Below are 20,886 nucleotides of genomic sequence, written 5' to 3' on the forward strand. Positions count from 1 at the left end.
TCGGCTTAACTTAATCTCAAATTCAATCAGCTAAAACATGCATTTCGACCATAATTATATGTTCTTTTATATCTCTTATTATATGATGTTTATAGCATGCTTTTTAATTACTCGCCCAGCTTGGTTGTGCCCCATATTTTTGTGGAATAATTGAGTAAAATGAAATAATTAAAATGCGTCGCATAAAGTAACTTAAAATGCTTTAACGACCTTTTGTTAATAACGCAAAGTGCAAATGTTCTCACGCTGATTGTTGCACGGTTGCTCGGTTGCACGGTTGCAGGTTGCTGGTTGCACAGTTGCACGTTGTCCACTGGCCATTTACATGCGTTATGCCAACTGCAATAACAGCAACAATAACAACAACAACAGCAGTTGCAACTGTGCGCCACACGCAATTTTCATTTGCTGCTGTTATTAAGTGATAATTGAATTTTTATGCCCGCGCCAACAGGCGACACGAAATGAACTTCAGAGCCTTTTGCAATTGCCAGAGAGGTCAGCGCGAGAGTTAAGATGACCCGGTTCATAAAATGAAGCTGCAGCTTAAAGATGACTCAGTGAGTCAAAAGGTAAGACTTTTTGATGCCATTCAATGAAATACATTCTACTCGACTATATATTTTCGAAAGATCCAACAGTAATGCGATCATATATTTATATTTGTAATTATTAGTTGTATTATTTATTATTATACTATTATTTAATATACCTTTTTTAAAATTTTTTGTATTGGAATTGTTAGATATTTAAATTTTTCTAATTTTATTTAAGCACTTTATTTTATCTTTTTTCTTATTTCTTTTTTTTTACTATTTCAACTTTAACTATTTTTCTTGCCCTTCGTTCAGACTTTCGTCCCGCTGCTCTGGGCCATATTGCCGCAACTGATGTCAGCTCTGTTTCCACCAAATTGTGCCGCCAACTTTCTAAATGGACAAAATTGCCGCTGGGCCATAAATCACTCGAGCAGCGCTGGGCCTCAATTTCGGGGCATGTAACGCACTTTCTAAACAGCACGAAAGACCCAGAGATAAAAACAAAAAACTGGGCTAACAAAAAACTCGAACTGTACGACAATTGTTATGAAAATGTGTCAACAAAAAAAGATAAAGAAAAAACAACAGAAACACTATATGAAAAAGAAGGACAATTTTGCTCTGCAGCTGCTTTATGACAGGTCGACCTGTGACTGTGCCAGGCGAAAACCGCAAACGGTGCAAAAATTATGAAAATTCATATTGCCGCACGCACTTGGCGGGAAACTCGGAAATTTGGCACGGCACAGGTATTTGCCCATTGTCTTTTTTTCTATTTTAGGGCATCGCTGCGGGTGGTGGGCGTGAAATTTGCATGCGTCAATGGAATATGAAAATTTAGAAACTGTTGCAATTTGCAGTTGCCGCAGTGGCAGTTGCAGTGGCATTTTGCGTTGATTTACGGCCAGTTGCAGGGACGATCATAAATCTCTTCCACGTGCGTATGTGTGTATGTGTGTGGCAAATATTTTGGTTGCAGCGATTTCATGCCCCGCAGACGGCAATTGCATTGCACTTGGGCCCATTTAATTTGTGCAAAATAAAACAAAACTAAAGAAGCAAAGCCTCCGTACAGCCGGAGTCCAGCCGCAGCAGCAGAGCAAAAAAGGAACAAGTCGCACACATTTCACGCGGCTTCCACAAAAGGTAAGAGTCGGCCCAAACCCTGTCTCCGTTCCGGGACGACAACGAAAAGCAATTTACAAAAAGCACGCAGCGTTTAGATCAAAAGCAAAGACGACGTCGCCAATGGCAGGACGCACTGCAAAGGACGCAGGCAGCGGGAGAGGGGCACACACAAACGATGCTATACAACGCAAAACACATCATTAAGTATAAAATTCTTAAAATGGAATTTTAAATCATTAAAAAAACGCTACAAAAAAGTCAACAACAGCCGCAGCAACAGCGGCCAACGAGGAATTTGCAATGCGTTTGCTTTATTTGGCAGTGGCTCGCTGAAAGCTGCAACAGCAGCAGTGGCCACATGCAACCAATGTCCAAAATGGTTGTGGCAGCTACAGCAACAGCGGCTACAGCGTGCAGCATTTTTTTTATGTACACGCCAAGCCAAACAGCTTGAATGGAAGTAATGATGCTGCCCCAAACGTTGTCCAAGTCTTGAGAAAGGCGCGCAGTTGTTGCATTCGCAATGAGTTGCTGTTGTCGCTGTTACTGGTTGCTGGTTGCTGTTGCTGTTGCTGCTTGCTGGCTGCAATGGCAATCAGCAACATGGCCGCCTGGGCAGCCAAACGAAGCTGAACTGCCATCGTTGCTTTTATCGGCATTTTAGCTCTTTTCCTATATGCAACACAGTCCCGGCTGCTGCTGCTGCTGTTGCTGTTTGCTGCTGCGCTTTTTGGTTAACATGTTGCCGCTGCACGAATTCTATGTTGCACTCGGAATTTGAAGTAAATAATTCTTTGCTGTTCGTTTTTTTCAAGTGCTTCGTGCTCGTTAAGCATTTTGCTCTGCGATTTCTTTTATTTTGTTATTGTTGCTGTTGCTGTTCCTCATAATGCACCACCAAAAAAAAAGATAATATATATATGTATCTAAATGTCTAAAAAGCAAAGTAAAAAGGGCGCGCCAGCTGCGAAAAGTGGTTCCGTTTCGTTTATCTCATGTTTGGGTGCGTTCTGCAGTCTGCCCTCCTTCTATATAGGATACATATAGAGCATAATACGCTGAGTAAAGTCGTTTTCAGCAAGTGACTCACTGGGCGGCATAATGACGTCAGTATTGCAGATATGGCTAATCAAGGATTAATGATATATTCATCTTCAGCTAAGTGCATTAAATGGCAGAGCAGTTAGAGCTTAAAGTGCTTAAGTGAAATGCTAAAGCATGAGTCCAATTCAATCTAAGGAAAGTTAAGTGCTTAAGTGATGGAACTCGAAAACTTACAAATATCTATCAAAAGTACAAGTCTGCAAGAACAGTCTATTTTCTATGGAACTTCATATTTTTTGTCTCTCTAAATATGTTTTCAATGACATTATTATTTGCAGCATAGAAAACATTCCTCAATCTTCTACTGCTTCGTCTGCCATTTAAAATCAAAGTTGTCTGCGGTCCTGGCAAAATACTCCACATAGCTGGCAATCAGAGAAAACGCGCTGTAAACCATTAAAAGCTTAACTGGTTCTGCATTTGTATTGGCTGGTCTCCATCTTTCGGCCTGGACAAATGCCCGAGCAAATAAATTCAATTTGCGACTAGTCGACGAGCTGCGACAGGTTTTTGCCGCATTTATCATCGCATCAACATCGAAGACAGCGACAACGAGGACGAGAGACAGGCTCACATGAGATGCCAGCTCCAAATGAAACGCCATTTACCAATTTATTTATTTATATAAGGCGAATATATTTTATAACCCGCAGCAAATGCAGTCGAGCACTGAGCAGAAAAAGAAAAAAATATCTTGGCTGGAAGAAGGCTGCAAAAAGAGAGGAAAAAAAAACAAAATGTTGTATGAAGTGACCAAACTAGTTCGTTAAAATAAATTCGAGAGCCACTAACAATGTTGCGCGGACAGCCAGACGGACGGATGGACGGATGGGCAACATGCAACGGCTGCCGCAGCAAAAGAACCAGCACAGAGCAAAGAGCCAGAGCCAGAGCCCGGGTCTCAGGTTCCAGTTTCGCTCCATGTCGATGGATGCGGCAGGGCGAAGATGTATTCCTTTTGGGATGTTTTTAATTTTTCTTTAAAGTCGTTAAGCGTCGTCGTTTTTTGCGCCTGCCTCGGCCTCGGCCTCGGCTGCCTTTTGTATGTGCCTCTGTTCGTTAGCTTGCAATGGAAGCTGGAAGCTCACAGCTCGACGCTGGGAGCTGGAGCGCGCCATTGCCATTTGCTTCCTGCGTGCCGCCGCGTTGCCTTTCTAATGGAGTTTTGCAGATAACAGGCAACGACAACGGCAACGGCAAAGGCAGCAGCAGCAGTAAAGGCAAAGGCAACAGCAACAGCAGCAGCAGCTCCATCTGCACCTTCTACTTGCCTCGTCTGGCCCCCTCTCAGCAGCTGCTAAGCATAAACACACACTTACACGTACTTGGGGCAATGGAATGAAATGAAATTAAACCCTTTTCGGTGACTGTTGCTGAAGAGGAGCGTTGCCGAGAATGGTTTGGGGCAGCAGCAGCAGCAACAAAGACAAGGGGATCGGGGCTTGGGGCATGGGGCATGGGGCATGGCAAATAGTTGCAAAAAATTAACATTATTGCAATTTCGCAGCCTCGGAACGGGTGTACGCGACTAACAAGCAATGCGCCAGGGACGCAGAGGCCAAGTTGCTAGCTAGCCGCCTGCCTTACCTGGAACCCAACCAAACTCTCGTATAATTGAAGATCTTGACTGCGTCGAGCCAAAACAGCGGCACATAAATTGAAAATCGTTTAGAAAATTAAAGAAATGAGTCTGTGAATTGGAGGCAGAGATGCTCTAGCTGGAGCTGGGATTGCGTGAACTGCCCGGACTCGACTGGCTGCTTTTACTTCTGGCCATGGCTCAACTCTCGGCTCGTATTTCTATTTACTTTTAGTTGCAAATGGCAATGCCGACAGTTGCAAGCCAAACAGGCAAACAACAATGCAGGCAGCTAGACAAGTGGAGCAAAGCAAAGAAAAATAGCAAAAGAACTTTTTGCCATTTCTCTAACCCCGCCGAGCCCCGCCTTCAATCCCCCGACGACAGGCAGCATATGAAAATTTCTAAAGTTGCGCTGCAGCTAGAGAAAGGCAGCGAGAAATGCGGAGAGAAATGGCGACAATTGTTGGGCACTCCTTGAAGAAAATGATTTCCTTGCTCCTAGAGCTGGCTTGCATTGCAAATAATTCACAAGTTAAGGTAGAAGTTTCATTTTATGCATTTTTTAAAAATGTCTGAAATGATTCGCTTAGTTTCAAGCAGTTTTTCACTTTGAAATTTATTAGAAAATAAATGAAATTCAAATTGTTTTAAATGAGTATTTAAATTGACTTCATTTGAAGTTTTAATACAATAATAAAGTCCCGAATAAAAGAGACTTTAAAGTTTACTGAAAGCTTTAATAGATGAAATCTATGTTCAACCAAATTAAGTATGTTGGATAGACAATTTGTGTGACATTGTCTAATTATGATTTTGAAACTATTCTAATTAAATTTGTTGTCAAATAGCTGCATGTTAGCAGCTAGCTGCATGTTAGGAAAAACTTAAAAGGTTAGGACTCCTGTCGCTCTATTGAACGAGCTTCCATTGGGAGCTTAATGGATCTGCTGCACTAGTAGTTTTACCTACGCCAACGACTGCTATCGCATCCAACATTCAATTGTAGTTTTGATTACGAATCAACTGCCTTTGGCGCTGGCCAGTAAGCCGCTGCGCTGTGTGTTTCCCGCTGTGTCTGCAATGATAACAGCCATTCCACAGTTCCCACTCCTGTTCTCACATTCCAGTTGGCCATGTCGAGGCTCTCAATTCTAGAAATCGCGCATTTACTGGCGGATTTCTAATCTGTCTTCGCGTGCTGTTTGCTTGCATGCGAGCATTGCAGAACACGAGCAACATGCGATGCAGTGCCCCGCCCCGACCCTATCTGCCCTAGCCCTACCTTCAAACGGCAGCAACATCAACAGCAAGCAGGCTACCACATGCTGTGCTGTCCTGTTGTCCCTGTTACACACACACACACTCAGCTTGCTGTACTCTTTACACATCCACACACACACACATTTATGCAAATGTCGGACCATCATAAAATTGGATTTGGCAGCTGATTCGGGGGCTATTTTAAGCCGCTATTTCGCGCACAACATTTCTGAATTAAAATGCTGGCCTGCAATAGAGAAATTAAAATTAATTTTAGCCAACGTTTCGGCCATAGCATTTATTTATTTTTAGTTTTTCATGTTTTTGCTTTTGTTTTTGTTTTTCTGCGTCGCAGATTTTTCAAAAAATGTTTTTGCCTTATTTTTAGTCGCATTTTTGTCGCATTGCGAATCTCTTTTGCTGTCTCTCTCGGTTTTTGTCTCTGGGCCGACTAAATAAATTTCGCTTTAAGCGTTTTCGCCACACTCCATATACAAAAGGAGCTGCAGGAGCCGCAGGAGCAGCCAGCGCCCAAATAGCCAACGTTAATAAAATAAACAAAAGGTTTGCCGCCAGCTTTGGCCAGCTGAAGAAACCGAAGTCGAATGTCTAAGACGAGGTCATGGAGCCAGGGGGCAGTGGGGCATTGCCTACAAAGGTGAGTCGCAGTTGCTGCAGGTTCGCCAGCTTTTATTTGTGTGTTTTATTGTGGGCATATCTCAAAAGCGAATCTTTCGGCGGGTCGAACTGCGGCGTGAAACAGATAAAAGCAGTAGACGAAGCAACACATGGAGAAAATACAGCAACAATGCGAATGCATAGCCAAATAATGGAGAGCGGATAAGCAAAAGAAGACTACAATAATATCAATAGAAATACTGCACTCAGCACGACTCACAGATACCCATTAAAAGCTGCCGATAGTCTCGAAACATATTTAAGTTACTTTACTACTTCGGATAAATGTAGAGATATTATTTAATGTCTATATTTTTAAGACAATGTGATTTATATATATACAATTCGATTTAGATATATCCATATATATATATATATATATATATGTGTGTATGCATGATATATATATAGCCATTTAAATTGAATTTAAATTTAAATACATATGTTTTCACCTTAAATTCAGATATACAACATAAATAATATTGTCGGCACTATAAATTTAGCTCTGTTTGTTTATCTTCCGAATATCAAAGAGAAATATCGAAAGAATTTAGCAATATATGACAACAATTCTATTTTTGAATAACAAATTTTATCTAACTATATTTTTTTTTATCAGATTTTCGAGTTTTTCTTATAATTAAAATATTAAAACAAAATATTATGAAGACCTTCTGTTACAATCGCGCACAAGTCGCACCGCCTTAAATACTTTTGGCTTCTGCCACAATGTTCGAGCTCATTTTGCAACATTCGCCTATCGCCCAGCAGCCAATGCCTTTTCCTGTAGTTGGAGGACTGCGTTTTATGCTGGCGGCATCAAGGCGCTGGCCCGCCTCCGCTCTAACGCCTCCCTCGCACATATGCAAATAATGCAACATGCGGCGCAACATGCGACTTGGAGCTACGTTGCACGTTCCGCGTTTTGTGGCAGCCCAAGACTTGGCTCCCAGTGCAGACAGGCAACCAGCCAGACAGACGGACAGGCAGGCAGACAGCAGGACAGCTGGCCTGGCAGTCAGACAGTTGGGGTGCATCCGCATCCTCAACTGCCTTCGTGTATCGAAGATGAATAAGGAGCTATTTTTACTTTTAAATCTTAAACAAGCATTGCTGCTGCTCTGCCCTCTCCCATGGACTGTTGTCGCTGCGGATGCGGGTCTTTTGTGGCACTTTAGCGCTGGCGGTGGCAAGTTTCTCAGGCCCCAAACTCGAAACGCAGACGCAGCTTGATGATGTTGTTCGTTGTTCGTTCTTCGTACTTCGTTGTTGCCCTTGCTGTACTTGTCTCATGTTGTTTTGTGGCGATGTCATCGAACTATTGGCAAGTTTATTTTCTTTCTTTTTTTTTGGTGTGCCGCCGAGTAGACAAAACAAATTTGGCCACGTATGTACGTAATCCATAATATCTGTTATGTTCTAATCCGAATGCCTGGGCTCACTTCAGTTTATGTTGTCCGAAGCTTCAGGTGTTGCTGTTGCGGTTACTCGAACACTGCCAAAAGATACTTCGGCATCCACAAGATACATTAGTGCCGTATGTCTGAGGCATCTTTGTGTTGTGGCCAACGAGTGGACTTACGGTCTTAGCCAGTGTGCGATTATTTAGACACTCGCCTGCCTAATCGTACACACAAAAAGCCAAAATGCTTGCCAAAGTCAAGTCAAGGGTCCCCCAGACATAAGCATGGCAAATGCACATATTAAATTTTTGAGAATTGTTGCGGATGGGGGCGATGGCAACCAGACGACTGAAATCCTCATGTGATTTATGCAATTAGCACTCAACTAAGTCTGCTTAATGAACGACATGCCGCTGGCAACACTCTGGCAACGCCGCCAGGCGACGAACCGTGGCGCCAATGAACGCTCCGGCAACTCCCACAAAAATCAAATTATAGCCGAATATACAGCTACAGCTGCTGTTGCTGTAGCGCACTCCAGTTGGAGGAGTCCCTGAGCATAATCGAATTTCCACGAAAAAAATCCACATAATGTGCCGAGTAATTCGACATGGCAGCATTTGCCCGATCGGGTTCTACTTTATGGCCTGCCAATTGGTAGGCAATTTTAATGCATATTTCATTGTACAACAAAACTTGGTCGAGGGATAATGTCCGATGTCCCATTGAATGCTTGTCTAGCTCTTGTTAAACTCTGCCTCCCTCAGTCTGTTCCTCTATGCCTTTCTCTCTCTCTCTCTCTCTGCTGTTTTAGGGGGAGTTGTACTCCATATTGAATTATGATTTATGACTGGAACATGTTGTAGCTGGCGCAAGGGTACTTAGAATACCTACGTGTACAAGTGTGTGTGTGCGTGCATGTATGTGTATCTGTAAAATGTGCACATATGCGCTAGTTAGCGAGACATTTGCTGCAGTGCAGCCCAAAGTTAGGAGCTCGGAGTTGGAATCTGAAGTGGTTGTCGTCCCAAAATAGCGACATTTGTGATGCACTTGAGAAAGGAAAAATGGAAACAGTCGCCATGTTTAAAAAATGTTTCCAGTTCACAGTTCTTCGTCCGATGGGAATGTATGACAAGTCAATGCAATGTAATTGGAGCTGCAATGCCTGCAATGGCCTAACAATTATCCCATTATCCCATTCGGGAACATTAACAGGATGTGCATAATCTCTAGAGTTTAGCTGTGTATAATAGAAATTTAAATGAATATAAATTTGGAGCGTAAGACTTCAGCTATGCGCATTATGTGTACATTAAGACTTCAATTGTGAGTTGTGTGTCTATGAGTTTTAGACTTCGGAGCTATCAATTTAAGTGGCAATAGCAGCCCTTGGAGTCTGTAGAGTAAGGCTAAATCGTATGTCTGGATCTGTTCATCTCTATCTGTTGATAAAAGTAAGGCAGAAAGTAGGATAAGAACTCAATATAGATTATAGATGGGATATATGAAAACTGCTTTGTCATTCTTGAAAATTGCTTGTAAGAATTTATTATCAAGGAATGCAAGGCACAGGATCTGTGGAAGATATTTTTACCACTAAAGTTAGATATGTTTGGTCAACGGAATTTCTGATTAACGCTAGCCACACAGAGTAGCCAAACGTAGTTTCTTGATCTTTATAAAAAGTTTGATCTAAAAGATGTTAAGAAAAGTTCTATCTATCGATTGCGTGTTCAGCTATTCAAGAGGCGTTTTTAATTTATGTAGTCGAGCTGGGCACCCTTGACTTGACTGGCCCAATAGCCTGCTAGACTGTTGTCGACTGTCTAATCACCACAGCTGTCAGCTACATTCATCCGATGCGACAATGAGTGGCGAGTGAGGCTATTCAAGTGTCGTTGTATTTTAACACGTGAGTGACTTTTATACGTGGCCATTGTCTGGAGATGAGTCGTTTTAAAATGCCAGCCCAGGCACAGGCACAGGCACAGGAAAATTCACACATACGCGCGAAAGGGCACAGGAGGAGCGGGACGTGCGGTGTATGTGGTGTGCAGTTGTGCGGTTTGTTGTGGCGTGTTGGTGGGGCTGAATTGAGCAATGGAAATGGGGACGGGCGCTGGGGATGGAGCGGCAGTTGTTCTCTTAGGACCGCATAAAAATGCCATATAAATGTGACAATTTAAATGCCAACGACCAAAATAGTTTTGAATGCGGAGGGGCTCTCAAAGGAGGTGGGCGGAGTTACTTCACGTGACGAATTCGTGACGTGACAAACAAACAAACGAAAAGAGGAAAAAATGGCAAATAAAAATGAAAATGGCCAACTTACATTTATTTGCATTTTCAAGTTTCTGGACAGTGCGCGAGGAAATTTTGTATTTTTTTCTCTTCTTTTTTATCGCTAGAGACATTTGAATTTGGCCACGTTTTTCGCTTTTTGTGTGTGAAAGCACACGACGAGTTGTTGGGCACATTCCTCATTTCAGTTTAGCCCGTTTCGTTCCGTTTTGGTTTGGTTTGGTTTGGTTTGGTGTGGTTCGGTCGGGCTCCTTCCTTCCGCTTTGCGGGCTCTTCACACGACACATTTTCCACAAGAATGAGTCCAGCGACATTTGCATATGTGTACCAGAGTGTGTGTATGTGTGTGAACTGTCAACGCGCCATAGAACTGTCAACTTGATGGTAATTCTGAACAAAGCCATGAAAACTGCCAACAGGATGAGGCGCTGTATCCGAAGGGCTTGGAGTCTCCGCTTTCACTTGTCGCGTCGCCGTCTGGTTTTAGCTTTTTTATTCTTTTTATTTTGTGTGTTGGCCAAGACAAAGGCGCTGATGGATTCATAGAAATTAAATGGCGTGCTTTGCCGTATTTCGACACAGACAATTTCTCATTCGAAATGCATGCAAACATGGCGTATTTATGAGGCCGAGGCGAACCACCCACACAGAACGGCTTTGCCGCAGGGGTGACTGGCAATTAGTGCGACACTTCCGCTGCATCTTGAGTGCCACATCCGACGGCGATGGCAACGCCTGATATACACACGGCAGCAGCATGGAAGCAGCTCCAATTATAAATCAAATGCTGACAAATGGGAAACTCTATGGCAAGATTACTCGTATATTCCAGGAAAGTTCTATCTACACATATATTTCAGCTAGCAGCTCTTATCAGCTGATGTAACAGTTCATTATGAATATTTGTTGTAACTGAACTTTGTCTACGACTCCGACTGCTGCGCCAATCAACGCTCTTAATTGCAGCCATTATTTTTGCATTTTTACATTTTTTCCTTTATAATAAAAAGAAACTAATTTATTTTATATGCATGCGTGTCATAAATCCTAACGATTTATGCTCATTGCAAATTTATTGACAGTTCCACATAAAAATAAAAAAAAAGGAGCGAGAGGAAAAATGTGCAGCGCCAACAAAGTTCAAACAATCAACGCCATTGTCCGGGCTGGAGGGTTACGGGCAGCAGGCCGGGTTGCTGTTCATTTTGTCTACATTTCACAGTTTTCATATATCGATATATGGACAATTTACTATCAGCAACAACTGCAGCAAAGGCCGCGCATCGCATTCTCGAACCCAAAACAAAAAGCGAAAAGGCCAGTAAATTATGAAGTCCCAAAGCTGCACTTCAATTAAAATGCATTTTCCCAGTTTATGAGCTTAATCTCATAAACAATTTTTGCATTGTTGCAAAATCCTTTTTGTTTGTCGCGATTTCTGACTGTCAGCAGACGGTTTAAATACTTTTTTGTTAAATACAGCACAGCAAATTAACGTTAACTGAACTTTAGAGAGACGAGCAGGCAAACACTCTTGTAAAGAAGAAGCCTTAAATAAAGCAGATTACAAATTCTATTTGAGGATAGAAAGGATAGTGAAAATTCTAAAATTCAGTTTCAAAATTTCAAATTTATTGCCATGAAATAAATAATTGAGGAAAATATGAAATATAATTATTTAACTTGAATGTGTACATAAACATTTAGTGATAAACACAATATTTTTTTTTTAATGTTGCAAAGAGTTTGAGGAAGAAAAATTTCCAAAAATTAGTGGCTCTAAAAACACAGAAAAATTTAAGAAATAGTTGTATTTTTGAATTTCTCAATATTTTCTCTTTATTTCATTAAATTAATATATTTTTTCTATGAGATATGAGATGTTTCACATGAAAAATTTTCACTTAGAATATTTTTCAAATGTTCTCTATCAAAGCACTACTTATACTAGGATATGTTTCAAATTTCTAACAGCGAACAGAAGCAAAATAAGTTCAATTTTATTATAAATGCCAACTCAACATTTATAAAATTTAAATTCTCACTATTTATTAGAAAAATAATTATTTAACTAGTATATTTAAGTTTAAAGGTATATTCAAAGATCAGTTTTCACTCAGCAATATTCTAATGCTCATCCGGTACGATCTCTCGATCCATCTTAACGCATTGCCCACTAAAATTGTCGCACAGCCAACGTTCAGCACACAGACACCTTCCTAATCTTTAACCTGTTCGTTAGCTCTGCTGTCGCTTTATACATTTTGCTGTTCTTGTTGTGTGTTTGTTGTCTTTTAATAACTTTATAATGGCGTGTTGTATCACGCGCTCGAACTTCGTGTGGACACGCCCCCAAAAAAGCAGCGATGCCTGCCGACTCACACACAGCCTGACCCCTGTGCCTGACAAACCAAACAACAATTGCAAACTGCTGCGAGTTGCTGTTCTTGTTGTTGTTGCTGTTGTCTCTGTTTGTTGTTTGTTGCTGCAGTTCGTGCGATTCTTTTTTCGGTTATCGACAATTTTCAATCTATGCGCATAACTCAAGTGTCGGCGCAGCAGCAACAGTAACAGCCACAGCCACAACAAAACCCGACACCCCAAAGTCCGACCCGCATAACAGCGCGCGACCCCTGCTGCCCCGCTCCGCCGACTTCGCGACTCCCACTCCCCCTCGCTCTGTTCGAGGCATATGTGCAACTTCCGTGCACGTCTCTTAACTGATGCTGCGTTGCCTCAGCCTGGGCAGCGGCTCGTTCTGCGGGCCCCGTTTGCATCAAAGTTGGCAATAGGCAGCAAACAAAAAAGAGGAAAAAAAAAGAAAAAAGAAAAGAGAAGCAATAGAACAACAGCGAAATAATATTGGCAACATTTTATTGCACTGTGACCTAGAGCATCTGTGGCAGCCACGTTCGCTACTGAACCTACTCGATTTTGACTATGGTCGACTGGACTATCATGCCAGCGTCATCTCGCTCTGGGTTCAGTTCAGCCGCCACCTCCTTATCGCCAGCGTCAATAACAAGCCACCCGACGACATTCATTTTGGTCCACCCTAACCCCACAAGCCTCTTCGCCTCTCCGTCTCTGTCCAGCTCAGATCCTTGTGCGTCTCGTTTTGCTGCAAAATTTACATCCTGTTCGGCTGATGGTCGTTTTACTGTTTCCGTGCCGGACTCCCGACCCGGACCCGGAGCCGGAGCCGGACTTGGAGCTGTGGCCATTGCCACTGCCGTAGCAGGTTCTGCAACGCATATGAATATTTTGCAGCAGAGGCAACAATAAAATCCATGACATCATAAATATCGATGCGTTGCCATTGCGAACATTTTCGGTGCGGGCTTAGCGCACACACAACACACACAACGCACAACAGAGCACAACAGCCAGCAGGCCCGTCAGGGTCATACATTTCGTTGGGTGGGTCGTTGGGGGCGTTGGGGTTCACACCCGCAGCAAGGCGCCGCGCGATAACTCGATAATTATGTCCGCTTTTGTTTATTTCGCACATCGATTACAATTTTCGACTGCTGTGGGAGCCATTTTGTTGGCCGGTTGGCCTGTTGGCCGATTGGGTTCTGGCCTGGTCAGCCAGTGGCATGTCCCATTAGATAGGGCAGTCAAGGGGACTGCTGCATACGTCATAGTCTCAACACTTGCAGAATTTACAAACTTAACCTGTCCAAAGGGGTAGAGCGAGTGCGACAGTGAGCGGGAGGTGAGACTGAAATGCATCAGTTTCCCCCAAAGGCAGACGTAACTGGCCCACAGGTGAAGCAGGCAGCCAGGGTATCTAAGGAGAGGGCACCTGCCTCTCTCTCTTTCTCCCTGTCTCCGTGTGTGTGTTCGTCTGGCGTCGCCTACTGCTCATAAGTAAAACGTTGTGAGCAAAGTTTTATAAATTATCCTTGTGAGAATCCTTATTTATGGCGCGTGTGCAATTTTCATTTTATCGCAGTAAAAGCAAAGTTAAGTTAAGCTGCCGCCAGCACCCGTGCGCCCGCCCCCTTCGTTGCCACCCCTACAGCCGCCAACTGCAACTTTGCCAGCAAATGGAGGCGTTGCAGCAGCAGCAGCAGCAGCAGCAACAACAACAGCAAATCGGTCATTTCTCTCTCGCTCACGCTTGCTATCTCTATCTGCGGCGTTCATTTTTTATATTTGCCCCGGCGAACTTCAATTGTTCAGCAACAAACACAAACACAAACACACCCACACCCCACACCCAGACACCTACACACACACAAATATATAACTCCGACTCTTAGCTCAACTCGAAACCGAACCAACTCGTATATTGCACAAATGTCTGTCCAAGATTCAAGTGTTGCAAAACGCACAATGGAAAAGTTTCGTGTTGGTAATGTTCAACGTATAAAAAAGGGTTCATAATATGATTGTTGTAATGTTGTTGTAAAGATATAATTTAGAATCTCTTGAATGTGGAAATTACATGAATGCACATTTTGATAGATCAGCAAACATTACTGACATACAACTAACTTCTATATAATATATAGATTAGATAGAAAATAGAAAAGATAAAAAATATAATTACAAAAAAATCCCGATACTTTCGGACAGAATTCAATAGTCATTCACGAATTTATATATGGATATAAGAAGTTTAAAAGAATAAATAACAATAGCAAATTTTAAAAAATGTTTTTAAAATTGATTGCAATTGTAATATTAATTTTTAAGAGAAGAGAAATCAGGAAAAATCTTGTAAAGGATCTGAAATTATTGTTGGATGCACAGCTCCTATGATAGCTAATAGCATTCACTATAAGAAGCCTGCAAAGCCTGGTGGCAAATTCAACCCTAGCTTGCATATTTATAGGCTATAAAATACATATAAAAGACATTCATAGATCAATTTAGGTATTCATAAGCAGCTATCATTCGCTGATCGACTCAAAGATATATAAATTATATAGAATTTGCCATTTTCACTCAATAATAATGATCTGAGTACTCATAAATTGAGAGATTAACACAGTCTGACGTTTTTCTTGCCCATTGTACAGACACTTGCCAGCACGATTGCGGCATAGGGCGGTGGTTGGGTGGGTGTACGAGACGAAGTAGTAGAAAATGGAGATCTCTCGTTGAGCTGCCAAAGTTTTTTATGGCCTGCATATGAATATTATGCGCTCGAGTATAAAATGTTGTTGGCCACACTTCCTACGTTTCACTTCCTGCACTCGACTCGACTCGCCTTGCCTCGCCCCGGCTCGCTTCGGCTTGTCTCCAGAGCACATCTTAAGCACACATGCATATCTTATATTGTTAGAGGGAGGGGTAGGGGCCTCTAACTGTTTCTATAGCCTCCACTTACAATGCACAATAACAATAACAACAGCGCAGAGAAAACGCTTTAAGAGGCGGCTTTAACTTTGAGACTGAGACCCAAAAAATAAAAAACAGAAATCCCCGCACTTGGCCAAAGTTTTCTTTGTTTTCCCTGCAACCATCTCTCTCGACCACGCTCTCTCTCTCTCTCCTTCTTTATCTCTGGCTGTGTGTGTGTGTGCGCAAAAAATATTTAGCTAGCAAAGTTTTATTGGCAAAATCTGTTTATGGCTTTTGAATTTTAATTAGTTTACATTATGTCGAAATGTTGCTGCCTCGCTGCACGCCTTGCCCCTTGCCCCTGGCGCCCCTCCCACTTGTGGCAGCCACACAATGGAGCCAGAAGAACTAGTGTCCTGGCTGGCGAGAAGAGTTTTCATTACTATTTGTCTGCTGCCTTTCCGCACAGCAGCCGCAGCCGCATTTTATGCGCAGGATACAAATGTACATGAATAACTAAGCGGCAATAGGACTTCAGTTGCTTGCGTCTGCCACAGCCTTGACACGGCGGCAGAAGCAGGGGCCAAAGCAGACGCAGAGATGCTGTGCTGCATGCGGCCTCTGCTTGCGGCAGGATCAGCGCCAAACTTTGGCAGCTAACTGCGAACGTGCCACGTTGCAAATTTTAATTCGACAAAAACATGCAACTGAAATTGTTATTGGTTATTTGGTAGCTGCTGCTGCCACTTGCCACATGCAACTTGGCCCAAATGTGAACTTGCATTAAGAGTTTCACTGAGCCTTATTTTTTAAATTTTTTATAAATGCATTTGCTTCTATCTAATATTACTTTCTATCTTTTATATCTTACTATATATTATATAGATTTATTTATATTAAATTCTAATCTTTTTAAATCGAGTCTACTCAATCTCTTTTAACATTAAATATCACATTTTTGCAACTGCATATTTAGCAACAATTAAATACTCCAATTGAGTCAATTTTTTGCCAATTGCCGCAGCTTTCAGCGCTCGGACATAAATATCCAAGGAAAACTTGGCAATTGATTTTAATGATTGACTGCAGTTGCTCATATAAGGCAGCGGCTAATTAACGATGTTGCATGCCGCCTGTAGCTGCAGCACACATCCAAAATGGCGACAAGTTGGCAAAAAAAAAATGTATAAATAAATATATATATATATGAAAACCTTTCTGCAAGTCAGCCAAATTTGATGCAGTGCAGCCAAGCGGCGACAGCAGCGGCAACAGCAGCGGCAACTGCAGCAGCAGCAACAAGAGAATCGACTCCACTTTTTGCGCATGTTTTTGCTACTGTTTTCAGTTCATTTCAAATCGTTTCGTTTGTTTTGTGTGCATTTTTATTTAATTCATTTTTCACGTTTTTGCTGCTGTTGCTGCTGTTGCTGCTGCTGCTGCTGCTGCTGCTGCTGTTGTCGTTGTCGTTTGGGGGCTGCAAATGTGCAATTAAAGAAACAGGTTACACGCCCATAAATCTTGAAATGCTGGCGACTTCGACGTTGTTGTCTCAGGCAGCAGCAGCCGTAGCAACAAAAAATCAACTACGACAGCAACTGTTGCCGCTGCAAATGTATTCGTATTCACATGTCTTAATGCTGACAGCATTTTTGTGATTGTCTGATTTATTGCCAGCCAATTGATGACAAATAAATTACGTGCATTTTTTGCCATTTGCTTTTCTTGCATTTTAGTTGACGTTTTTCCTTTTAGCCGGCTTTGCCCGTTTTTGGTATCGCGTCGGCCTTTTTTTTGGCTTTTTTTGTTGTCGCTGCTGCGGCTGTTGCTGCTGTTGCTACTGCGTTAATGGCTGTGGTAATTACTTTTAATTGCCATTGTAAAGTTTTCGCATCGCACCAAAAATGGCAGCGCCTCAGCATCTTGGCCAGGCCTCTCTTGGCCCTGACCGCTTCCCATGACTTGACTCAAACTCCGCCTTGGCTAACTGGCGCCATTTGTATGCCCCGAATAACTATCTCAAGTAGGAGTTTATATTGTTTAATGTCTGTAGCAAGCAGCGCGCTGCAGCATTCAATTGTTAAATCAGATTTAAAAACATCTTCTAAATCGTCTTTATTTAAATGTACAGATAGAAAATGTATCCAAAAAAGTAACAGATGAAATTCTTTGTTGAAAGGGAGTGTCAATTCTTAAGACGAAAAGAAAATTCATTTTCATTTTAAATTTGTAAACTTTAAAGTCATTTGCCACTGATTGCTTAAGTTGGAGCAAAACTAAGCTGAGTTTGCTAATCTGTCATATATCGACTAGAATTATATGCTTTTTGAAAGTAGCTGGATACGAGATGAACTTATAAAATGTCTGAGAAAAAATCTCTAGCCATTTCCTTACATATATATAAATTAAATAATTGCCTTGATTTATATTTATAGCTTATGTCTGTCAAGTTATCTTGAAATATCCATCAGAATCAAATCTTCTTATGCAATAACTTTTTGCATAGATGATCAATAAACTGTATATTCATATAAAAATAATATAAATATAATTTATTTTTAATGACATTTCAAAATAAACATTTCATTTCTACTAGCAGGGAGATTAGAATTAATAAATTGAAATTCACGATGATTCAGACTGAGTATCTTAAACTGAGTTTTAGTGTCAGCAGAAATAAGATATATAAATAATATAAGAGTTCAAAGAAGATAAGCATTAAACAGTTGCTGACAATAGCCAGAACAATTCATAATTATAGAAATCAAAATCAAACTTCATGATTCACGTATAAATAATAAGTATGAGGAGAATTAGCCCTCTTAATTAGTTAATTCAATGCACAATAATTATTTACAGTATTAGGTTGTTCAATGTAGAAACAAGTTAATAATAATTATTGTAATTATTTGGGAACATTTGGCAAATTTTAATCGCCGCATTAAGATAAAAGCATTGTAAATAAAAAACACTTTCTTCGACATTTATTATTTAAAGCGCAAATTCGAATTGATAATAAAAATTTGTTTATCACGATTGTTATTAACTTGTTATAAGCTTAATTTATAAACACTTGCCAAACACATTTGTTTGTGTGATTTCTTTTTGTCTTTATTTTATTTTTGTCGCCCTTCGAAAATAACTCGAATACAGCTCAATTGCCGCTTGTTGTTTTGATGTGCCGCCCCCTTTGCCTTCAACAGATATATATAAATATTTACATATATAACATGTATGTATATATTTTTATACATATTTTAATTATGCGCCTCACGATTTTGTACACAATTTGAATTGGGTTGACAGCGTCGAAATATTTCGTTTCTCTCTTATATTTTTTTCGGGCAATCTTATTGAGCTGAACGCTCAGGTAAAACGTGACACTTCCCAAATGTGTACCTTAAATATATTTATATATTATATATATATATATATATATATATATATATATATATATGTATGTATATACATATAAAGTAAGCTAACTTGCAGTGGACATCTTTATAAATTGCGCCAAAATAATAAAAAAAGCTGCTCAACATAAATCAAATGAGATTTTTTGTGTGGAAATTCTGCGGGCGTGCTGCGATCAGCATCGGCTTGAAGCTGAGCCCATCTTTGGCTTAGGTATCCCGTTGTGCAGTTGGCCAAAAGGGGCATTTGAATTCGAATTCAAATTTGATGTCGAAGTCAAAGTCGAAGTTGAATTGAGCATTGCGCAGTGCGCTGTACGCTCTCGTAGCTCACGAAATGTTTTATATCTCGCGCATATTTAAACAATTTCGGCTCGTTAGTTAAGAAAACGAGTTTGGGCCAATAGCGGGCAGCGGGCAGCGTACAACGGACAATCGGCTGGGGCCAGACAATCATAGCAAAAATCACGAAGTGTCCTTAGCCGGAGCAGCAGGGCAGCCAACTGCGGCAAAGGAAATGATTGCATTTAAAATTCAAACTCGACTCGGATCGTTGGAAAAACAGCTGAAGTCGGCGCAAAAGCCATGTCGCCACGTTCTCAGGCAGCAAGGGAGACACGGAGGAACGGCGACAGAGGGACACAGGGGCCACACAGCGGCGCTTGGTAAGAGGCTCAGCGGCCATTTAGGCCGCGCCAGTCGACGAAAAACTTACAATACAAAAGGCAACGGCAACGGCAGCGGCAATGGAAAAAAAAAACAGTCAACAACTGAATAAAAAACATTTTCGAATACAAATGTTGGCATTGCATAACAAACGTTTTCTAAATGAGGCTAACTAAGCAGGCAGCGAGGCGGCGGGGCTGGCAGCATGGAGTGGTCTGCATATGTTTGAATTGATGATGACTTTTTCTCCTTGTATGTATGTGCACAGCACACAGCCCCCTTCACTAGCCGCCCTACACCCTCCGCACCCTTTGGGCCCCACCATTTGGCCTTTTTAGCCGTTTCGTGTTTGGTTTTTGTGTCGTGGCTCTTTGCTTGGCTGACTGGCTGGCTGGCTAGGCCTGCGCTTGGTGGTGGTCCGACTCTCCGACTGCGACTTTTTGCATAATAAGACCACAAAACTAACGGTTAAATGCTGGTATGCCCCCCACTCTTCGTTGCCCTCTGCACACACACACACGCTCAAGTTTTGGCCGTCCTGACCGGGCAAATATTTGATTTGGTCTAAAGGTTTTTTCTTGCTTTCCTTTTTCTATTTTTTGCTTTTTTTTGCTGGCTCCGTCGACATTTCTATGACTGATTTAATCAGCAGACTTTGACAAGAGCCAGGAAGTCGCCCAACCACCACCTGCCTAACCCCCTTGCCCCCTCGCCCCACTGACGCCACTCTCGGCTCCGCTCACTTTTCTGTCGACTCAGCCAGTTAACGGGAAAGGCACACGGCGCAAAATTAAATTAATTAGAAATCTGATAAGCTCTCCTACTCGAATTGCGCCTCAGTTAATTTGCAAAAACTGTCAAGTTCTGTGTAGCCAAGAGCACAGAGAGTGACCGCGAGAGAGTGAGAGGAGCAAGTCAAAGGTTGGCATTAAGGCAGATAGTAAACAGTAAACTGAATTCTAATTGCTTCCAGCATGGCGCTAGTCGAACCATTAATATTTTATATTTATTGGCACAGACAATAAAGTCCTCATAATATTTACTGTCTGTCACCTTAGACACGACTATGGCATTGCCATTAAAAATTAATTCCCAACTGAGAATCTGTATTTAGAAAAAAAAACAGGTGCTCCATAAGAAGGTCTTAGGTCATTCAATGACATTTACTGCACAATCAGTTAGTTGTGATTTCGCTTGTCAACAAATGTAGTTTAGATGCTCACAACTATTAAAACGTTTTCCTATTTATATATGGACTATGAAAAAAAAAAAAAAAATATATATATATATATATAAAATATATAATTATATATAAAGAGAAATGTTTATGTATATATTTCTACACAATTTGGAACTGAAGTATAATTATTCTTTCTTTAACTGAACTTCTCATAAATAAACTATTTTAGCTGCGTCATTTTAAGATTCTGGATAAAAGCGAAAATTTTTATTTTAGCTGCTTCATTTGAAGATTCGTTTTAAAAGATCAAATTTTGATTTCCATTCACATCCAA

The 20,886-nt window shown here is 41.3% G+C and overlaps 1 protein-coding gene across 5 annotated transcripts in view; it reads right to left on the reverse strand.

Annotated features, from left to right (window-relative positions):
* The window catches only part of LOC111595201 (homeotic protein ultrabithorax), a 91,265-nt gene that overhangs the window by 29,713 nt on the left and 40,666 nt on the right, over positions 1–20,886 (reverse strand). The window lies entirely within an intron of this gene.

The sequence above is a fragment of the Drosophila hydei genome, unplaced genomic scaffold (genome assembly GCF_003285905.1).
Source record: "Drosophila hydei strain 15085-1641.00,03,60 unplaced genomic scaffold, DhydRS2 tig00000063-arrow-pilon, whole genome shotgun sequence".
Classification (NCBI taxonomy): domain Eukaryota; kingdom Metazoa; phylum Arthropoda; class Insecta; order Diptera; family Drosophilidae; genus Drosophila; species Drosophila hydei.